The sequence below is a fragment of the Rhipicephalus microplus genome, chromosome X (genome assembly GCF_043290135.1).
Source record: "Rhipicephalus microplus isolate Deutch F79 chromosome X, USDA_Rmic, whole genome shotgun sequence".
NCBI lineage: Eukaryota > Metazoa > Arthropoda > Arachnida > Ixodida > Ixodidae > Rhipicephalus > Rhipicephalus microplus.
This window is the reverse complement of record NC_134710.1, coordinates 179961609-179975864: the sequence shown is the minus strand read 5'-3', so window position 1 is coordinate 179975864 and position 14256 is coordinate 179961609. Positions and strand designations below refer to the sequence as shown.

The 14256-nt window shown below is 42.7% G+C and overlaps 1 long non-coding RNA gene across 1 annotated transcript in view; it reads right to left on the bottom strand.

The window, feature by feature from the left end:
- Positions 1 to 1200: 1200 nt before the first annotated feature.
- Positions 1201 to 14256, bottom strand: part of LOC142775884 (uncharacterized) — a 40895-nt gene continuing 27839 nt past the window's right edge. Inside the window, exon 3 of the long non-coding RNA XR_012887122.1 lies at positions 1201 to 1480. This is a non-coding gene — a long non-coding RNA (uncharacterized LOC142775884). The remainder of the gene's footprint in view (positions 1481 to 14256) is intronic.

Sequence of the window (14256 nt, the reverse complement as noted above, 5' to 3'; positions counted from 1 at the left end):
GCTTCAGCAAGCACAGGAGGCACAAGTTCGTAGCTTGAGCCGAACGCGCACAAGTGTTACCCGCCCAGCTGGCCTCTTGTTGCTCCACCAAGGCTCGACAACCGACCGTCCACATTGTTGCTTTTCTGCATCGCTTACTATATTAGTTGCTGCTACCCAACTCGAACTGGTTTGTTAACCTGGTTTGTATAGAGTACCTTGCATATGCCACGGTATCTCAGTCGGTATAACACGCTTCATGTAGGAGTATGTTGTCTTGCGTTCTTCGGGGACACCGGCATAAAGTACTTTCGTGTAGAACTTATACAACTTGGTTTCCTAAATGAATGCCATGGACGGTCAGTATACAATTCGGGAATCGTTGATTCATCCGGAATCAACTCTCACCGACGCTGTTGACAAGCTCAATGTGAGGTTCTGATACTTAAAGATTGCACGACCTAGTACATTCGGCATTCAGCAAATCAAGAGACATTGATTAGACAACTTGGCAGCCATTCATAGTGCGGGTAACGAAATAAAAGCTTCATAACCATTTGTTGGCACTAACTGCAGATAATAAATAAGAATCATTTCGTAACGAACGTCGACGACTTTGATTATATCTATCTATCTATCTATCTATCTATCTATCTATCTATCTATCTATCTATCTATCTATCTATCTATCTATCTATCTATCTGTCTATCTGTCTGTCTGTCTGTCTGTCTGTCTGTCTGTCTGTCTGTCTGTCTGTCTGTCTGTCTGTCTGTCTGTCTGTCTAGCCGCCTACGACTTTTAGCTCTTCTGGCCGTTTCAATATTGGTATCGATGCCAAAATTTGTGTGGCATAATTTGACTGTATGATGAGCATCAGTGACTAGTAATAACATGAAATCATGACATGGAGGTCATGAATGTCATGATTTACATATCTTGGTCTTGATGATCTTGCGGTGGTTCCGTTCACATGACATGCTGCAAAAATGGCATGGTATGACATGACTGCATGGGGAATATAAGTGACAGACACTAACGTGAAAATCACGAAATGCATGTCATGTAAGTCGTGATTACAGGTCATCACCCATGGTGCGCTCACGGTCACTTCGCTAGCTTCACATAAGCCAAATATTGGCTCAAATTTATTTTTCTTTTGAATAACAACAAGTTGTCAGTAAACCGTGATTTGTATCTGAAACCATTTACGACAAAACAAACCCAGCATCGACAAACTCATTCATTACCACCGTATTTCGCCAGAACAAACATTTTCAAATACTCGTTCTTTCCTCGAACCATAAATGACTGGAACTGCCTATCTCAATCGTTAACCGGCTCTGCAGAGGCACTTGAGCGTATTTAAGCATGACCTATGATATATCTTTTTGTATCTTTTGTATATGATGTATCTTTTTATTATTCTTGCTGTTTTACACCTGTGTGCAATGCTACAATCTTGCCCCTCCTGCTGGGGTCCTTAAATGGGCCGGCAGCATTCTGTAAATAAATAAAAATAATAAAATATAGTATTATTGGATGTGAATCAATGACGGAGGTATGTGACTGGTGCAAACACGATAATCATAATATGCATGTCATGTAAGTAATATGACTACCTACCACGCTCACGATGCGCTTGCAGTCGTTTCGCTAGCTTCACATATACCAAATTTCGTATCACTTGTCTTGAACAGAAGACGAAGATAAGTAACACATCCAAACATGATAATCATGAAATGCTTGTCATGTAAAACATGACTACATGCTACGCTCATACAGTGCGCACGGCTGTTTTGCTCGCTCTGCATATACCAAATTTGGTATTACGTGACGTTAGTGGACGACGAAGGTAACTGACCGGACCAAACATTACAATGATGACATGCGTTTCATGTAAATCATGACTACCTACCACGCTCACGATGTGCTTGCGGTTCTTTCGCTCGCTCTACATATACCAAATTCGGTATCACGTGGCGTGAACAGACAACGAAGGTAAATGACACGTCCAAACATGATAATCATGACAAGCGTGTCATATAAAACATGACTACATGCTGCGCTCACAGCGTGCTCGTGGCCGTTTCGCCAGCTCCACTTATACCAAATTTGGTATCACGTGTAGCGAATAAACGTTTAAGGTAAATGATACATCAAAACATAATAATCATGACATGAAAGTCATGTACGGCATAATTTACGTCCACCTCATAACGTTGTATTGATTTTAAAGCGACATATAAAGCTTCCTCATTTGTGCTTCGCATATAATCGATTCCCACTATACGTCGCATCTGCCAATTTTATATTTTACAAACGCTGGTCGGGTTCTTACATGTGGCCTCACCTGTGACCACCCGGTTGATATGTACAGCCGTACACGGCACATACACGAGGTTACCTAGTAAAGGTCATCGGCTAATAAAGGTCAGCGGCTAAATGCAGTTGGCAAGTGCAACACCGCTCATGTCAGTGAATTGTCAAGCGCAAAGATATGTCTGTTAATTTGATGCGTCTCTTTCATATCAATAAATTACAAATAATTTTTGTAATCAATATGAATGTGTGGTTCCAGCTCATATTTTTTATCAAAATTTGGTCGATTCACCCATGACCACACTTATACTGCTTAACAGCTACGTCCAACGCGTATCCATTCGGTAGTGCCTACACTGCACTGCGTCATTCCTTTCGCAAATAATGTGCAGAGATGTGTGCAGTATTTGCGTTGTATATTCAAGGAGCGGTGGCGAGTTCTTTTCGTTTCGTCGTCCTCCCACCGATCCCACGGCACCAACGAGCAGCAGATGACCTAACAGCCGTCTCTATCGGTGAGCACACCTTTTTCACAGCGCTCCGCGCACTCGCTGGCCGTTCTCGCATTGCTTGAAAAAGGCTCTTCCTGATGGTTCTGTCAATGAACATTGCGAGTGATGTGCTTGAGAAAAATTATATTTTATTTTCCACATCAAGCTCTCTCTGCCCGGAGGAGTAAAATGGGTTAAGCAAATTTGCATGTCAGAAAAACCGTGTATGCAGCATTTGCTTTGTACACGTTCCGTTATGCTCACATTCGAGTGTTTTTTTATTTTTTTTTGTAAAACGTGTCTGCGTATAAATACGTAGGATTTTATGTGACAATCAACATTATTTTATATACAACGAAGATAGCATTGTTTTGGTTAAGCAGAGAGAGAAAGAGATGTGATGCGGAAAGGCAGGAGGTTAAGCAGAAATTTCTGAAGTCCAGCAAGACAAACTTACAAATTACAAAGCTATGCTCAATTTTGGCGTGTGCTTGTATGGCGTGGAGATCTGTCGATGCAAAGTTAGAGATTGTTCACGAAGAAACATTGTTTCTTCGCTTTCTTCGCTGTACCTTGACTTTAAAATGCTTTCATATAGACTTTCCATGTTACATCTGAACAACCTCGCCGCATAGATTTTGTGTTACACACTTTAATAAATTTCAGTTACTCTCCATCCTTCAGCACACATAAAATTTTAAGAGGAACGTTTGCCAGGCCAACCTTTCTTCCAATATTGTTATTAAACACCATCTTCGACTTCATTGCAGCACCTTCCTGTAGAAGGTTTCACGATTCTAATATCGAAAGCTCACTCATGGTGGCTACAGGTGCGTTCAAAGTGTCTTTTACTTTGACTGCTCAATATTGGAACTTTCTGCGTAGAACCATTCGCTATCTTTTGTTACCTGACTCTTTGCTTGGTATCCAACGTTGTGGTCTTCCTTATCTGATCTTTTCTGATATATATATATATATATATATATATATATATATATATATATATATATATATATATATATATATATATATATATATATATATATATATATATAATACGTGCGCCTGTGGTGTGGGCAAAAAGAAATAAAAAGAGAACATAGGAACAGGAGTTTATAAGCAGTCGAGACTTTTTTTTTCTCCTCGAAAGAATGGTAAGCCGCAATTATATATGCCTGCAGCTGAGTGGTCTAGTTATTTGGGGCATTGCACGATGGGTCACCTCTGATAACAATGGTAGGGTTGACGTCTCTTCTATTTTGTAAACGCCAGCCAGATGCACCCGATCCACCCGTTGACCACGATCTCCTGTAGCCCTTTCGGGCTTTCGCCCATCGCCTAGCCTTCGCGTTTGCTTTGAGGACATGGGCGAGAGAAGCCCTTGTGGAGAGTCTGACGACAGAAATCATACGAAGTAATTTTTTGTTCACTTGTGTATAGGTCCGTGGGGCGGCGCCTTTCATTCCTCGTGTTCACAACATTAGCGGTCACGCTGGCTTTGTGACAGATACGGTGTTTTGAGATAGGGTTATCACTGTTCGTGGCGCTATGCGGACAACCAATGGGAAAGCGCTACTGCAATCGCCACATGGTGATGCGGCGGCGGCATTACTTCAAGCCACAAAGAAGGAGCACGAATGAACAAATCTGACAGACGTATGATATTGGAGTGGGAAACACGTCTATCGCATCTCCGGGGGAAAGGGCTCCGAAGTACGCATGACGCAAGCAGCGCTACCCGTCATGTAGCGTCGCATCACGCCCACTTCCTGAACTAAGGCGGACCGACGGCTCCCTTGGAGAAGCGCGCGTTTGCACTGGCATTGAAATAAATAGAGGAGCCGTTCCTACGGTTCTTGCACTACCATAGCTAACAGCGTGCTCTCTTTGTTCGCATGTATTATCGGTGTTCGCTGTTGTCAGGCGTTAGAAGGCGCTGATATAGCTTGCGGCAGACGCTCGCGCCAAATTGCAACGTCGGGGGAATGTATACATCCATTGATGCGTTTGAGGCGTGATGCACGTTCTTAACGTTTCGTCCTTACAGATTATTGTTCTCGGCATTGTGCTCTTAACATTTCGAATATACAGATTGTCGACTGCAGGAAAAAAATTAGTCTTAGATGTAGAACATAAACGACCTAAATAGCTTTCGTATGGGAGTAGCCACGAGCACGCCGCTGTAACCGTTCGAGGAAGAGGTGCGCTTTTAGTGAACACTTCATCTTGGTGGTGTCCTCGTATTTTTAACTTTTAGGCTAAATACCCCTAAAAAAGCCACAAAAACGCGCTGTCGATCCCGCTGAAATTCTTTTCATGGGCTTGACACGCCGCAACAGATATCTATTCGCCAAAACAATGAGATGGCGCCATCATTTGAGGTTATGCTATATGACGACCTAGCAGTATCATAATGACATCACAAATTTTCGCGAGATGTAATATCATGCAGATGACCTGTAGGAACGTCATCATTTGATGATTGATTGTGCATCCGGCTGGTGCTACCCTATACTACTGATAGTCAACTAAGATAATGGTCTCTTAAGCTAACCGGAAGAACCTGCTATTGGCTGCCCTGCAGGCGAACTGCTATATTGCTTCAGCGAGCCTTTTTTTTTACTGCCGGATTCACTACCCGCGTTCGCCAGGAATCTGCTTTCTGTCCGGCTACTTCAGTGATTTGATCATTTCCGCTGTAGGGCTAGTCAGCATGGAACTATGTTCTTACAGAAATTTCATCACCTTATAAGTGATTTCTGTTTCCCTTCTTCGTTACGCATGCACACTTCCAATAGAGCGACAAGTTTCTCCTCCTTCCGCGTTGCCTATAGCCTTCCTAAGTCTAGTAACACATGATTGATTGATTGATATGTGGGGTTTTACGTCCCAAAACCACCATTTGATTATGAGAGACGCCGTAGTGGAGGACTCCGGAAATTTCGACCACCTGGGGTTCTTTAACGTGCACCCAAATCTGAGCACACAGGCCTACAACATTTCCGCCTCCATCGGAAATGCAGCCGCCGCAGCCGAGATTTGAACCCGCGACCTGCGGGTCAGCAGCCGAGTACCTTAGCCACTAGACCACCGCGGCGGGGCAAAGTATAGTAACACAGAACACACCTATATATATATATATATATATATATATATATATATATATATATATATATATATATATATATATATATATATATATATATATATATATATATATATATATATATATATATATATATATATATATATATATAAGCTGCCAATCCGCTTTACGTTTCAAGCTCTGAAACACAAGTAGTTTACAGAGAATTGCCGGCTTTCCAAAAAAGCACTTCTGAACACGAATAAATGCTATGCTACAAGCTAGAAGCTTCGGGTGAACAGAAAAGCAATGCTAGCCAAAGCAAAGGACGCCCTGGCTCCCGTATTATCGGTGACCCTCAGCCTCCTTCTTGAAATTGGTGTCATCTGCTGGCAGCCTGATAGACCCGATACTGAGGGGGTTCGCGATCCCCGTTGGTGTCTCTGGAGCTGTTCCACGGATTATAGCTCTTTAATCCTAAGGGGTCACCCGCTGCTAATGCGTAATCCGCGTTCTGCCCTCGGGCCTACTCTCGAGACCCCGCAAAACCCGGAGCGCTGGCATCCCGCACCTTCGCCAAGCAGCGCCCGAGAAGTTATCGGAAATGGTCCAGCAATTGCCCAACTGCAGCTCCGAGTGAACCCCGCTTCGAAATGAGCGATGAATAATGCAAACACCTTGTACCCGGAGCTACCGGGCTAGAGTTTGCTCTTGATTCAGATTGGTGCGAGGGAGGCTGGAGGACAAACATTACAACGCTGAGTTCGGGTAAGTGAGGGGAGGTGTTGCCACGTCGGGTATGTGACGTTCCGACAAGGCTCAATGCGTAGCGCCTGTTAGACAGATCCCCTATGGCGGCTCTGGGATAGGGCTGGTTTGTACCAATAGCTTCTTTTTGTTTTTTGTTTTCTTGAGCTATTCATGCTCAAAATTTTCGCAAATACGGCGAGTGGACTTAGGTAGCTGAGGCATCTTGCTCTTTCCGTTCGCCCCATTGGCTCCGGGGCACGATGTGTTCAAAGAGAGGCTTCCCACCTCCAAAAGGTGTTCTCGCTTTTATTCGCAGTCGAGGATTGCGTGCACTTTTTTGTTGTGGCGTTTCATGCAAAGCGATCTATTTAGCTGAATCAATAATTCCCGCTGACTGTGCCTTTCTTCAATGTTCTGGCGGCCACTTTCGGAGGCTCGCGTTCACTGCCATGCTTGACGAGTGACCATTTGCGCGAACACAGCAGAGTACCTTTGCAAAAATATCACTCTAGACTTCGGATTTCCATTTGACCCACGAAGGAGCGGCAGTACTGGTTCAAAGCAGGAGAAACTCTGAAAACGAAGCCGTTCAACAAGTTTACCCTGCTAAATTTCTTTTTATTAATGTAGCTTCCTGCTTGTTTTGCGTGTGCTAAAAATTATCAATTAAAAAAATAATAAAAACAAGGTTTATTCAAAAATAAGTTCTATACCTGGGTGCAACATTACGGTTACTTATAGTATATACCAAGAGAGAATGGTTTGGGCAATAGAGCAAATGAATTAAATGTGCGCACTGGTTTCCTGTTTCAGTTTTCTAGTGGAAAGTGTGCTCGATAGTACACCATGTCATGCAAACAGACAACAAATCTCAGAAAACCACAACAAAAAACTTCTTTGGGTTTCTTTCCTTTTTTTACTTTTTGATAATGTTTATTCAATTAGGGCAGAATATTTATTTCGTGATAATATTAGTACTTTTTAGGTATGTGGATAATAATAGAAGAAAAGATAAATTGCCGCCTGCCGAGACTGAACTCTTAATGCACAAAAAAGGTATCCGAAATAAGGCATTTTTGTTTCACTCCACATTTTTTACAGCGAAAACTGTATATGGCTAGCAGAAACTAAAAAATGTTTGGTATCAGTGTCACGAGCAGTCTCCACTGACTGCATCTTCTGTTATGCCCTTCTTAGTGTCGTAACCTATAGTACGCACGTCATTGGCTGTGTTGTGAGTAACGACGTCCATCCAGTTGCCGTCGGGGCGCCGAGCACACGCACATCGGTTTCTACTGAAACCTTTCACATGGGTAAGCGATGGACAACTCTAGAAGATTGCTAACAGTAGAAACGTAAGCGAGCTTGGATTCGTCGGGCCGATGGCACAATCTGGGCACAAAAACAGGCCCGGAAGGCCGAGTGCCGGCAGCAACTTTGTACCGATGATCCGTCAGCCTCACAAGCCGGGCTATTTCACCAACGGGAATGCAAGCGCAGGTGGCGGGCTGATCCTGCAAACCTAGCCGCCGAGTTTACTCGCGATGTCTAACACTTGCAGCAACGACAAGCCAAACAAACATTGTTGTTGGCACGACAGTGTCAGCACGACCACTGCAGGGATGCTATGCAATATCGGCCGAGTTTCGCCCGAGTTTAGCAAAAGCTATAGATCTTTCCGAGCTCTGGCAACACCCCCTTTTTGAAGAGCCAAAAGTTCGAAACATTCAAATCCACCCCTCTGCGCACTGCTTTTAATTAGTTACGATGGAACCAGCCATTGCGTCAAGGACGGTCGACAAAGTTGGACGATGTTTTCAAACCAAAGGCATCTTCTTTCATTTGTTTGTCATTCCATTGAATGCAGAAGTACACCCATACAATAAAGGTGTCAGAAACTTGAAGATCATGTGTGAGGTTTAACGTCCCAAAACGCCCATATGTGTATGAGAGATGCCATAGCGGAAGGCTCCGAAAATGTTGACCCCCTGGGGTTCTTTAATGTGCATCCAAATTTGAGCACACGGGCCTACACCATTTTCCCCTCCGTCAAAAATTCAGCTTCCGTGGCCGGGATTTGATCCCGTGACCTGCGGGTCAGCAGCCGAGTACTTAGCCACTATACCACCATGGCGGGGCAGGTGTCAGAAAGTTTTCGTGATATTTTTTGATGGCATGGGGTGTTCAAATTATTTTGAAGGTTCAATGTCTGCACTGAGTCTGTTTTAAAACAATCAGCACAATGGCTTCTGATATTAGTTTTGGCCGAGTGTTTTACAACATCGATCGCAGCTAAACCCGAAACCATATGTTAATCATTGTAGTCGGCCTGCACAATCTAACGTGCTGCTCGGCCAGTGCAAGCCCACTTCGTCGTCTTCATCGTCTGCTAGCACACAAGCCAATGCGTCCAGCTTATTAGCTATTTGGCTGGGCAGTATACTATGCTAGTTAAGCCAGGGCACACTATGACTAAGCTAATAATGCCAAGTCATGGTAAGGTCGAGGTAAAATACACCAAGGCTAAATAGGACTATGCTTATGTAGCCATGTAAAGCTAGAACCGTGTAAACTAAAGCATGCTGGTTGATATATAAGATAAATAAACCACGCTAACTAAGAAACAATAATTTTATGCACGAAAAGTAAAATGGTGTTAGTTAGCCCTTACTAATACGATAATAATTAAGATCGTGCTTATTATGATTACGTTTTATAGCTCTGTAATTATCATGAGCTTGCCAATTGCACCCAAGATAACTGCCTTTGAATTGAAACATCATCAATGAAGACAAAACAGTCCAGTGTAACGGTCATTAAGCTTTAGTCAACTAGTATTATGGAAATTACCACAGTGCTGACGCGGTCTTCACTTCGAAGCAGACCTAGCAGATCAGTAGACGACCAACTTCAGAAGCTGCAAGAAGCTAGTTTATTACAAGTTCTTTATGGCTTCAGCGTTGCACAAGTAGAGCAAGCTGACCAAACTATTTTATATGCAAAGAAGCTGCAGCTTAACGTTCACCACATCAAACGCTTGACAGTCACAATAGCACCATGACAGTCACGAGTTGAACTGGGGCTTCTCAGAATCAACAAGTTTGTACCCGAGTTCACGTGTCAATCAGTTCAATTGACAGACGCCCGCGCTGAAGATCAGATATGTCCACCACGTTTGCTCTTGCCGAGGAGCAACTGCTCACGTCCATTGGCATGATCAGCATATCAGCTTTATCGCACAGAATATGTACACACGCACGCAGAAGTAAACGTTATAAGACCACGCGGCTACGATGCCTCGCATTGAATTTTTACCACGCTCACGACTCATCCAATCACAGCCACAATGCCGTCATGTTGCGACCGCCCCTGGTGAGCACTTGACCTTATATTTATCTGCAATATTTGATAGAAGCGCAATGAGCAGCACGAGAGTGCTGCATCTGTATCCTTGCTGCCTTCAAGAGTGTAACTTTTCATAATGCTAGTGGAACGAAAGAAGCTGCCCGACAGAGGACAAACTCCCAGGAAAACGCCTGTGGGAGGCGCATATTGACTTCGAAAAAAAGCGTTACAATCACGCTGACGTCGCTGCTCTATTAAATTGTTGACTGAGTGGCGGCACTGACGTGTTCACATGCGGTGTTTTTTGATAACCGCCGCAAATGTCCCACATGCGTTTCCAACACCATGGGCGTTCTTATAGCTATTTTTATGAACGCTCCTATCACGCGCTCCGCGCTTTCTTCACGCCAAGGCCGCCGCAGAGCGAGGTTCGGAGCCTACTCGTCTGCCCGAGAAGCTCGGTCCTCCCTGCACAGCACCCCAGGAGCGCGTTCGGCAGGACGAACGCCGCTTTCTGGAGAGTTTCTCCAGCGGCACTTTGACTTCGGCTGTGACGTCAGTGACCGCCTGTGGTTCGAGAGCAACCGCTGTGAATTAGGCATTGCGAAACGTCTTTAACTGCTGATTACACTCTTCCATGACCGTGATCATGTGAAGCACAATGTGTGGCATGTAAAATAAACGCTGTGGTAAATCCAAGCCAAACGTGTGTCTAACCTCATTTAGAAGCACGAACATGTAACCAATAATTTTGAAAGACTTCAGTACAGTGTCGAGTTGCACCTACTGCAGAACACCGGGGCCACACGGTTCAGCTTTACCATTTGTAAGGAGTGCTTGGACAATGATTTTTTTCTTGGGTTTTTGCGCGTATATTAAGACTGAGACTTACTCGAAACCAGTGTCACGCTATATGCCACACCAGGGAACGTGAAATATTGTTTACAGCGTCACGTAGTAGAAATAATTTTCTGCATTATGATGGCACGTCACACTAAATAAAAGGAAGCTATTTGTTCGGCCCTTGCTCAGTGCCTTTTGTTGCTTCGTGCACAACTAGGACCAGCGTTTGTTGAGAAGGATACCACATAACAAAAAGAGCTTAGGAAAGTGAAGAGCAAATTGAGAAGTGGCTGTGCTTCGGTCATCAAAAGTGTACGTGTAACTCCTTTATACAGCACCATTCGCAAAATTCTAGTGGTGACTTGTTCGTTCGAGTCTCGTGAGAACTGCAACACCAAAGCTTAACTTTCACCTCTGGGTGGTTTGAGAACCCTTTAAAGAAAGCTGTCAGAACAGATGCGATAACAGGATGATGCAGCAAGTTTACTAAGGCTTCACCGCCCATTTAAAGCGTATTTTTGTAACTTCTCGAGCCCAGCTCCCAACAATGAAGACGTTCCTTTGTTCATTCTTGGGAAGTCAGTTGCTGTACAACTCAATGGAATAAGATACACTCAGTGCGGCAAATTCTTATAAATAAGGCGTTATATTTATATATACTGTCAATCTCAGAGTGATAATAACAAGTAAACAACCTAAGCCAGTGTTTTAATAAAGTCAAAGGAAAAAAATCACGAAAAATCTACAACAAATAAAAAATACCAAATAACATGCAAGCACATTTTTCAAATTACAAACATAGTGGCACTTTACTTCGATAGAAACAAAAAATAAATAACGTAATACTGTATTAAATTTGTGAAACTACCAGGACGCCTTTTACAAGCTTTGAGAAAGTGGCTAAAATTGTTCTACTCGTACTGGAAGGGGGCAGGTTATTCCATTCTCTGATCACCAGCGGGAAGAACGAGAACTTGAAAGCATCTGTGAGCAATTTGTAAGGGGCAAAGGGTATGACAATGTTTGTGGCGGGCGGCTCTAGCATTATGCAGCTTTACTTTATGTTTAGACGACTGCGTAATAGTTGATGCTTTAGCTTTAAGCCGGCCAATTTCGCCCAGCTTTTTATGGTTGGTAACCCAACCTTCTTGAGAAATTCTGTAGGCCAATCAGTCCGGTTAAATTTGTTGAAAATGACCCTAAGCGCTTTCCTTTGAACACCTTCGAACTTCCTGGTAAGTTTTTTTTTTTTTTTGTGAATGGGAACCAGGCAGTGTTTGCGTACTCCAGGATAGGGCAGATACGTGCGTTGTAGGCGAGTAACTTTGTGTCTGGTGTTGCTTGCTGTAATCATCTTTTTAAAAATAACAAAGTCATAAAGTACAATGTTTATAAATCACAGTGTTAGGTGAAAGTTGTCGTTGTCTATAGTACTAAAAACGCAACGAGAACTCGGCATCCCTCCTGTAACGCAGAATGCAAAAATCAGTTGGAGAAAGTATTTGTGTTGCATAGAGGAATATATACGTTGCTATGATGATCGATTCAGTGAGATGTGCTGTGGATGAAGAAATTAGTGGTTATGCAGAAAACCAGGTTCATGCACCTTGTTATGCAGTGCTAAAAAGAAGCTTGTTTGCAAAACGTTGAAGAAATAAGTTTGAGGAATGCTTTCATAATCGCAATAATTGCAGTTGTTTTGGAATAGGACAATCTCAAACAAATGAAGCTATACTGGATGAGGTCAAGAGAGGTTACACGTGCCAAATTGCAATTTGCTAAAGTCATCTCTGTTAGTTCTTTTCCAATTATTACGCCTCATCAGCAAAGAGACTAATGTCGGATGACGAATGGGCGCTCAATATTATAAATAAGACACAAAAGTTGGCATAAGACAGAAGCCTGAACGCTGAAATGTCTCTTACAAAAAAGAATTACAGTTTTTTGCAGCAACAAATACAAATGGCAATCTGCTAGAAAGGAAATGTTCATTTCATGTGAAAGCTTACCGTCGATATCAAGCTAGGCAAGCTTGTAAAGCAAGTGTCTCTACGACAAACCTTACGAAATGAACGAGACAGAGAGAGAGAGATAGTAATGTCAGAAGACATGTTGACAACATTCCTGCAAGGTGAATTATCTCTGCCATACAAACTTCCTACATACCTATCTGAGCCAAGTGTGAAACTAAGCAAATGCTGATATTTAATTTTGATATCATAGTCATGACACACCTACCGACATTTGCACTAACTTTACGTGAATCTACAGCGCTGATTCTGGTGACTTCGTGCAGCATTCTTACTAGTTGTGATGACGCCAGGTACCGAAATTTTAAAAAATGGCCACTTGTGTGTCACCAATGGAATCAGGCTGCGGAGCGACCATGATAGCGTCCCGATATGTTACGTGTGCCCGTGTTAAGAAGCTCTTAGCTCGTTGTGATGTGAGGATGCACGAGAAACCAAAACAAGCGTTTAAAAACGTACATTAATTACTTTTTAAGGGCGCACTGTCACTTAGCTGTACATTTTGTAGGCTCTTGAAGGCATGTTTTTTTCGTTTGACGCAACGAAACGACAAGTAAAGACTTTTTTGTCAGTACCCCTTCAATAGTATTCCCACAGCTGTTATCTTGATTGTTCGCCTGCTTTCGATTAAACTAAATAATTATTAAATGAGTACTTTGATGAGTTTTATGCGCTGACCTATACTCGCATCAAAAGATAATGGCGACACTGAATGAGGCCATACAAACTGGATAAAGGCATATACAAACATTCCAGCTGTAGATCGCCACTTAATCGACACAATTACGGGCATAAGAGAGAAGTTACCACACACTCCAACAATAGGTGTCGCTAAACCACGTCATTCAAAACTGCCCTGATCTGCAAAGCACAACTATATAAGAACGAAATGTCAAACAAAAAAAAAGAAAAGAAACCTTACACTGAAATAACGATTTCATTGATAAGAGAGTTCAGCAGACATTAATACCCGTATTCAAAAAAAAAAAAAAAAAACACGTGTCGACTCACATGAGGCTCGTCCTCCACGAACTCGAAGTTCGTCCTTCACTCGACTGAGTGGCGAACAGCGCTGTCTTTCGACGGATAATGACGCAGCAGTTTTCAAGAATCGCTGTAGATTACTGCTATATGTAGATATACGGATTTCTAAGGATTTCTATATACTTTTCCAAGGATTTCGTTTCCTGTCTTTCAGCTCATCGCTGTCTGTGAAATCCGACCACATGTTAGGGCGATAATTTAAAAACTAAACTTCTCTATCTAAAACATGAGATCACTCATTTCTAATTACTTCGCAACAATGTCCTTGTTTTATAATCTTTGGAAAATCTTATCAAGTAATTTTATTCTGGCTTAATATGTGCACGTAAAATAAAAAAAATGATTGACAACAGAGTTACAACTTATTCG